This window comes from Poecilia latipinna, unplaced genomic scaffold (assembly GCF_001443285.1).
Source record: "Poecilia latipinna isolate Pla-1442-1.1 unplaced genomic scaffold, P_latipinna-1.0 Scaffold326, whole genome shotgun sequence".
Lineage (NCBI taxonomy): Eukaryota > Metazoa > Chordata > Actinopteri > Cyprinodontiformes > Poeciliidae > Poecilia > Poecilia latipinna.
This window is the reverse complement of record NW_015112942.1, coordinates 148,583-157,701: the sequence shown is the minus strand read 5'-3', so window position 1 is coordinate 157,701 and position 9,119 is coordinate 148,583. Positions and strand designations below refer to the sequence as shown.

The 9,119-nt window shown below is 38.7% G+C and overlaps 1 long non-coding RNA gene across 1 annotated transcript in view; it reads left to right on the top strand.

Annotated features, from left to right (window-relative positions):
- Positions 1-537: 537 nt before the first annotated feature.
- The window catches only part of LOC106949118 (uncharacterized), a 15,431-nt gene continuing 6,849 nt past the window's right edge, over positions 538-9,119 (top strand). The window contains exon 1 of the long non-coding RNA XR_001425323.1: positions 538-941. This is a non-coding gene — a long non-coding RNA (uncharacterized LOC106949118). The remainder of the gene's footprint in view (positions 942-9,119) is intronic.

The following is a 9,119-nucleotide window of genomic DNA, read 5'->3' as shown; positions in this document are numbered from 1 at the left end:
AGAAGAGAACAGAATAGGAATAATTTATTTTTTGTACTCAGTTCAAAAGTAACAGGCAAAACGCAGGCCTGCCGATTCACCTCTAGATAAAAAAGTGAAATCAAAAAGAAAAGATAGACTCTGTAATAAAAGCAAATTAACAAAAAAAAGTTAAAAAAGTGTGCTGTTAATACACAGGTATGTCCAAAGTGATAAACAATTCTGTCCAGCCACCGACTGCAGATCAAGACTGGCACAAATCTGATCCTTTTCATGACATATTTGATTCTTCCTTAATGGAAAGTGCTACATACAAAGTATTTTTCTTTTTATTTTAATTTCATAGTAAGTACAGCTGTAAACATACATAGATTCCTAAGTAAAAAAAAAGACTAGTGCTGAATTCTTCTATTAATTTTTTACTCTTTATACAGTAGACCAAATAAACTGAAAGAAGATTCTATGTTGAATTTATTGCTGAACAGATTTTTCTTTTAAATTACTAAATTATTTTACATTTCAAGTTGGAAAAGCTATTTGGTCCCCCGGAGCACTTTTACAACTTTGGGATTCTGGCCCATGTTGCAACAAGTTTGGCCACCACTGGCCTAACAGCTGCTGGGAGGAAGGATCTGCAGTAACACTCTGTTGTGCCCCCGAGGATGCAGCGGTCTGTCACTGGAGGAGCTCTCCAGTTTAGTAACAGCTGGGACACAACGTCCAACAGAGATGGTATTTTCTAACAAGAGTTAAGTTTGGTCTCCCACCACCTGCACTGGGTCAAGAGGGCATCTTAGGACAGAGCTGGCCTTCATGATAAGCTTATCTAGCCGCTTCCTCTCCGCTGTAAATAAGCTGCTGCTCAAATAAACTACATCACAGAAGATGGCTGATGAACCACAGAGTCAAAAAATGTCTGGAGCGCCCCAATGAACTCCGAGAGACCTCAGCCTCCTCAGCAGGTAGAGTCTGTATTGCTTTAAATGTAAGCAATTATACCATAGACTGCAATTTGTTGTTTTATTTTTTTATTATTTTTTTTTATTATTTTTTTTTTTGTGATTGATGTATGTTTTTTACTCTGTGGTATTACACTGGGAAAACTAAACTAGGTTTAGGTGCTTTGTCATATTTACACCCCAGGTGAGCCAGAAGTCACTAATTACTGATTAAATCAGTGAGTTCAACTTAAAAAAAAATAAATAAATAAAACCAAACGGATTCAGTTCTGTTTTGTTACCTAGTGGAACATTTAAGAGTAATTTTGTAAAGATAAGAACAAAAGCAACAAAAGTATTTTCTAACATCTGTATTTTTTTCCACTGCATAAATGTGCACAGATATGTTAGATTTTTCTGAATTGATCAGTATAAAAAAGACACAAAATAAAGTCAAAATTATGGGTTTTACACATTCCTATCCAGTATAACAGTGGAAATGGAGGGTGATGTGTGTCATTGTGCTTATTTCACAAAATAAATGAAAATTGGCAACAAAAAAACTCAAGAGTTTTTATCACTCTTCCACCTCAATATTTACATGCAACAGGCACGGAAGCTGTAACAGTCTGCCGTGTGCATGTGTTTGTTTTGCACAAGATGAAGCTGCTGTCTATTGATTAGCCCCGCTACAGAAAAAATGACATTATACGCACTATGAAATTCAGCATTTTTTTAACCTTCAGCGATGCTTGTCATTTGCTTGTAAAATAAATATATAAATATACACCAGGAGGAAGACAAGGGGGGAGAGAAAAAAAAATCACTAAAGCTCTTTTGCTGTAATTGGCTGAATAGCAAGGGCAGCAGAAAATTTACAGGCAGACAACAGTGTGAAGGGGACTCGGTCACAATGCAAAATAAAATAAAAAAAAACTAAGCCCTCAGCACCAGCAAGGGAGCGAGTGAACCAGTAAGCGCGGGGAAGGGGAAAGGAAGCGTCTAGGTGGCTGTCGGGCATATCTTAACTACCACAATGCACTTGTCTCCCCCCTGGCTTTGCTGGTAAGCTGCAGATCAGAGTCCATTTTCTGGACAAGTAAAGTAAATAACCTGAGTGAGCGTGCAGAAGACAGTGACAGGGAAAGAGAAATCCCCCAAAGTCACAGTGGTGACACTCTACTAAATCCAATCAAACTGAGGAGAGAGAGGGAGAGGAAGAAGGAGGGAGGAAGAGATCCTCTTTGGTTCCTTTGAGTGTGTGTGTGTGCATGTGTGTGTGTGTCCAACAGCATTGATGCAATAACACCTCATTCAGTGTTTAGCCCTTCTCAAAGGACAGGCAGGGATAACACTTTAAACCCTGTGGCTTTATCTCCTGCAGATTTTCCATAAAATGCCAAGCCAGGGAGCCGGGGCCATGTGACAACCATGTAGGTCAGGGCAGACGGGGGGTAGAGAGAGTGGGAGGTGGAGGGAGAGGTGGCGGGTGGGGGAGGATTGGAGTTTTCTAATGGAACTGTTGAAAATAGCAAGCGGTAACCAGATTAGAACAATTAGCATTCTGTCCTCAAGACGATGCAGATCGGAGAAAGATGGAGAATTTAAACTCGAAAACAGAACGGAGAAAACTTGCAAGTGACAGGAAATGCACGAGTTATAAGTGGAAAAACAAATTAAAGAGAAGTTATGGTAAAAGTATATAGTTCCATACAAAAAAAAAATATTCACCCCTGTGAAACTTCTTTTCATTTCTTCATGTTACAGCAGTATGATTCACTTGAATTTTATATGACAGGCCAATAGCAGAAAGAAAAATAGCTGATTTAAACAATAATAAATCTAAATATTGATGTGCAAATGTACTCAGAGCCTCACTTAGTACACTTTATAGAACCGCCTTTCCACTGCCATTACAGCTGCAGGTGTTTTGGAGTTTTATTAGGTTTGCACATGCAAAGACTGGGAGCATCTGTGAACTTGCAAATGCTTGCAATTGGATTTAGGTCTCAACTTTGACTAGGCCATTTTAACACATAGATCCTTTGATGAAAGCCATTTAATTGCAGCTCTTGGTGCAATTAAATGGTTTTATGTTTAGGGTTGTTGTGGTAGTGGAAGATCACAATATTCTGTTGCAGTGTTTATAACAGGTTTTTTTCTAACAGCATTGCAACATATTTATCTGTCTTCACAACAGCTCTTGCTTCACAGCCCCTGCTCAAGAAACAGGGCACATACACGTTGTGCATCCCAAATGACTATAGCCAAACTACAAAATGGTCTTGGTTGTTTTAATTGCCACTCACCCATGAAGGCCTGATTTGCAGAAACTGAGAGTCGTATTGTCAGGAGACTCTCCTACCTGAGAATCTGGTTCTGCAGTTCCTCCAGATTTACCACTGGCCTCTTCACTGGTTCTCTGATTAGTTTTCTCCCAGCCAGGCCTCTAACTTTATGTGGATATTCATGTCTTGGCAGAACTGAGCTTGGTGAGATGTTTAAAATTTGAGATTTTGTTTTATAAGCTAAGCCTGCTCTCAACCTCATCCCAACTTGAATAAAAAGCAATTAAAAAAGGGAATCAGGGTAACAAAGCACTGAATGCAAAGGCATGCCGCACTTTTCAGATTTTTATTTGTAAATCATTTACAAACATGTTTGCCAGTTTTTCTTCTGTCATCATGGAATTCCTTGTCCGAATCTTTCACATGAAATCCAAATAAAGCTCCTTGAAGTTTGTGGTTGAAACGTGACGAAGGGTAAATATGTTCCATAGTATGATCACTTTTCCCCACTATGCTGAAGTTTCTGAAGGCTGTTATTGTTTTAGATAGATCTAAGATCTGTTTGTTAATAATCAATAAGACACCTAAGTACAGATGCAGCAAAGATAAACCTGCTTCTTACAGTCTTATCTGTAAGTTTGACTGTGTCGTTAATGGAAGAAACCTTCTCCTCCATAGCATTAGTCAATAATTAAACAGATGTACAACCAATGAACTGAAATATATTCCTTAAGTGTCACAATTTATTTTATCTGTGGGTAAAGTCTATCTCTGTGCACCCAGCTGATGATAAACTAAATTAATGGTGATCACTGAGCATAACTAGATCTGTTGTGTAACTACTTAGCCCACTTATCGCTAACTGTGCAAAACACCTGCCTCATTATATATTTTTAATTTTTTTTTTACCAACACAGTGTGAGACAAAGGAGTAAAAACTTTACAGTGTTAGGAAGTATCGTGACCTTATAGCAAGTCCACAAATTCAATACCGTCTCCATCTTGCCTCCAAATCTTAGGTTTCTATGAAAGCGTTTTCTGGCGAACGAGTTGATCGTTATCCATGACATTTTCAGAATACAGAAATATGTCAATATTCTGAAGCTCGATGCGCTTCTATAATTGAGCTAAGGGGCCCTTAGTTTCCATATGCTGAGGGCACAGAGAATCCCAGTGGAATACCAGTGACGCTTGATTGAATACAAAAGATGGACGGGATTAGGGCTGGTGTTGCTGAGTGACCTTGACTTATTTTATGACCCTCACCCTCAGTTAATCACACGATTCTACTCTGATCAATAAAACTCAGGTACCAAAAGATTTTTGCCCAAATGGTGAGTGCGTTTCCTCCCAGGCATCTGCATTTCTATACAGCTTCCGACCAGCTCTGTGCAACCTGGCCTCAATCAAACTCAAAGGCACCATCCCTGTGAAAACAGTATTGATCAAAACCCAGCATCTATCCATGCATAAGAGCTTGTTTCCATTGATTTTTCCTATTTGTGCTAGGAAAAAAAAAACTATAATAGAGTTGATATGAATTACAGGGTATTTTGCCTCAGTTCATAAACACAAACCAGATAATGCCAACCGTTTCCACAGAAACGGGGTAACAGTTTTTGGTCTGTTTTGCAGCAATCGATCATTTTAATTTATTTAAAGGATTTACACAGAGCCGGCCTGCAGACGCCACAAGCGAGAGCAACTGGGCGGTCCACGGCGTAAACATGCGTGCATCTGAAAATGTTTGCAGATGACCAGCAACGTTTCATTCCATTTCGAATAAATTACATCTTGCCTCGCCACTAATGTGTAGCTGCATGCTGGATAATACTTGTTGTTGTTGTCTAAATGCAGGTTGCCTCCATGTTTTTATTTTCGCAAAACTCTATCAGCACCTTAAATTACTGTAATAAGACGCGTAAAACGCATCAAAAAATTGCTTTGCAAAAGTTGCAGCCCACCTCTGCATCTCTTTAAACTCTCCCAGTTGCCAGGTTATGTGAAAAGATTTGCTGTCTCTAATTCCCAAGCTCAAGGCTGATCAGTGTTATTCAACTGACACTTCCCCTAAAGCCTTCTGACATTAAGCCTTTATAAGACAGTTATGGGTATTACATTGGTCTTGCAACATAAACTACTTTTTATTCCTTTACTATTGTGTTTAAATATAACAGCTACAGCAACAGATTAAAGTCAATAGGCTACCTCCGACCTTGTTAACAGGCTATTATTGCATTGTTATCCTTGGAGTGTCTTCTGTAGGTTTTAAGCTCGGGGGCCTTAATATTATTGAAGCAGCTAAGGTGCAGCGTAACTGTGGAATATACTAGTAATGCCTGTTTAAATTTATTTCAAAGTCCCTCCTCATTCATATCATTCTGGGCCAGGAGAACTCATAATAATAAAGCAATATGAGCAAACTCGCTCTTATTATTCAGAGGGAAAATTGTAGAGAAAATCCAACTAACACAACCCCTTGAACCAAAACAGAGTATTGTAAAGCGGGTAAAGAGATTAAAGTCCATGCCATGCTAAATCGCAGGCTTACCTTGTCACTAAAGCTTATTTATGCTGACCCCTCAAAACTATGTGCTGTAAATAAATAAAATGAGCTTTGAATTGTATCCCGCTTTATTGCAATGATTTTACTCCATGTTCGGGTTCGACACACCCAAAGATAAAGTTATTCACTGCAACCTGGATGCACTGGTTACAAATTGAGATATAAGTATTGGTCAAATTGATTATGTGTCAAAATATATTTTTTTGTGATAAGTTTGAATGTCAGATGCCTGGCTTAAATCAAAGGCAGCTGGATTTTCTCCTAGTTTTTTCTAAAGACGCTTCAACACCTGTCAGGGAGTCGATGTCAACTCGGGAGGCTCGCGGTTTAGCAGCTTCAAGTTCGGAGCTGCTGCTTTTTAAGCACGTGGTGGCTAGGTTTGCAATCAGCCAAGCCATTTGAGACGGATATTTGTATAAACTGAGAAACTTCAAACAGGAACAATGATTTAATCTATTCACAATGATTTAAGGGGGTATATCGCCACTAGTCAAAGTGGCAGTATACCCCCTTAAATCAGTGTGAATAGATTCACAGTTCCTCAGAAAAGTTTCTCAGTTTATACAAATATCCATCTCAATCACACTTACATGATATGCTGAACTTTATGATTTGATAAAGAACTGATAAAGAAGAGATGTTCTTTATTACCCAACACAGCTAATACTCGGAAAATGAATAATTCACCTGACAACTTCTCTACCTGGATTTCTCAGAAAGAAAAGCAACTGTCTCACTTGAGACAACAACATTTTATTTTTTTTGTCATTTCAAAAGAAGAGACTTTAGAAAACTGTTTTTCTAAAAAAGGCAACAACTACAAAGTTGCTTAACTGGTGAACCAACTTTGTAGTTGATCACCGGCGGCAACAGTAGAAAGAAAGGCAAAGTCTTCATTGACTTCCTTTAATATTTGACAAAAGACTTAAAAGTCTGAATTTTTTTCTGAGAACACTTTGACTCACTCACCACACAGGCTTTTGGAGGCCATCTTAAAACCATTCATATTTGTTCTAGGACTTATTGGGCAACAGTGGAGGAAGCAACAGTGTTGCCTCCTTCATTCATGACTCACCTCATCTCAAACTCTTGCTCGCAGAAACAGGTAAGTCACCTGTGGATGATTTCCAGTACCCACAAGCCACCCTTTCTCTTAATCTGAGACGACCGTCACACATAAGACACTGTTTGGTAGAAAACTCTGTAAAGGCTGTATTTCCTGCAGCATTCCTCAGGAAATACAATCTACCAAAATGGTCATCTTCTACTCTCCAATATTCAGTCTACCCTGTGCTTCTCCGTCACTTGGTGGCTTGGTTCACCACAAAACAGGAGAGGTCCAAACTACAATGAACAATCAGGTCTGCAGAGAAGATCACCAGGGCTGACCTTCACTCCACCCAGGACGTGTACAGGTCTGAGGGGTCTCTGCAGACCTCACACATTCTGGACATAAACTTTACCTAAAGCAGTGAAACACATATTAATTGAACATCAAGCAAAGCAGCAGCAAAATGTTTACAGATATAAAAGCAACATTGCAACATTTGAGGAGGTGCACAATACCTCGCAGCAGTCATATGCCAACCTTAGCATCATGTTGTTGTTCCATGATTAATGAAAGATAAAGACATTACACAACAAATACAAAACAACTAGGTTCATATTTTGTCTGGAATGTTATAAAAACTGACTGGAAAACATTTATAAGTCAATTTTTAAATGTAAGTCAGGAAAAGTAAGGGACCTTGAAATGGAAAATATGCAGGAATCTTGCAAATAGTTGGAAAAAAATAAATCTACAATGATAAAAGGCAGATTTCTTTTTATGTTCTGACTTGTTCCATTTGCTTGGCCAGCTCATTTCAACAGAAATTTAGCCACAAGGCAGAAATCAAAAACCAATCAAATCTGTGTTTAACTCAGCTAGCAACATATCGGTACAACACTAGCTTCCACCACAATTTTTATAACCTAAACATAAAGCTCAGCGAAACTGAAGGCACTGCAATCAAGTTTGAAGTGCATGTCTTTTATTTTGTCTCATAAAAATCAGTTTTATTGACTATCAAGAATTACACAAACTTTCATGTAAGTTTCCAACCTATTTGCTTGGAACAATACAAAAAAATACCCTGGATTTATGGAGAAAGTTTCTGAAAGCCCTACAATCTCCGCCTATCTAGATCTTTGGATGGAAAAATAACATGACGCTCCATCTTTCAAAGATGTACTTTTCCTAAAGCATTGTTGATTGCCCTGTGTCCATTACTTGGAGGGATTATGATAATATTCCACATTGTGCTCGGCATGATGCACAGGAAATTCAATACTCAAAAGGTTAATGCAATCAATTAGGATGACAAAGGAGTAAAGTAAAACCCTCCTGCTCGTGGAAAAAAAAAGAGACAGGAGAAGAGAGGGGGAGAAAAGGTATTGAAAGCTTGAATGAATGCAGAAAGAAAAGAGGCACTTGAAACGACAGAAAAATGGCATTTATTCAGCACGTATCATCCAAGGCTGACTAAAAGGGACACACACAAAGTGAGCACAAAAAGGAAGAAAAAAAATACCTCTTAGATAGTGAATTGCATCATTCAGCACTTGGTCAGTGGTAATTGAACAGAACAGGAGCAATATTTTTGTTTGAAGGTAATCAGATACCTGAGCCAAGGAAGAAATGGCGAGTACCAGAGGCTCGAACATCGATTCATAAAGCTCGTAATGTTCTATGGACTTTTCCCTCCACTCTGAGTCAAGTTTTGTCTCCTTACTCAATTCCCACATGCATTGTTGCATTGGCTGAATATTAACAGCACAACAACGGCGTATACGAACGATATCTTTTGTTATTTAGATAGATGTTACAACGGCATACAACACAAAGGAGCCTCATCATTGCAGATAAATGGATAAACTTGGTTGGCGGTATTGAGCTCTACAGCCATTGTAATAATCCATATTACCTTTTCAGCCTCACACTGTCAAAATGCTGATGTATTAATCACATTTCTGCAATCCTCCGTGGCTAATGGTGATGTTATGAGGAGTCAGGGTGGCAATATTTCTCCGACGTCTTGCAACGCCTATTTTCTGCCGATAAGTTGTGCAAGGAGAAAAGCCTAAAACCTCGTAATCCACTTAGGTAAGGCAGCAGACTTACCTACCTCTGCACACAGACAGCCTCATAAATCTGCTGCACCTTTTGCATTCTTAAAAGACCGTAAATAAGCGGCGGAATCCGTCAACCCGCTTTGTTTGTACCAATGAAGACATGTTGCACAAGTCAAAAAAAAAAAAAAAAAAAAAAAAAAAAGAAAACAGTACAGACACAAGCCCTAACAGATA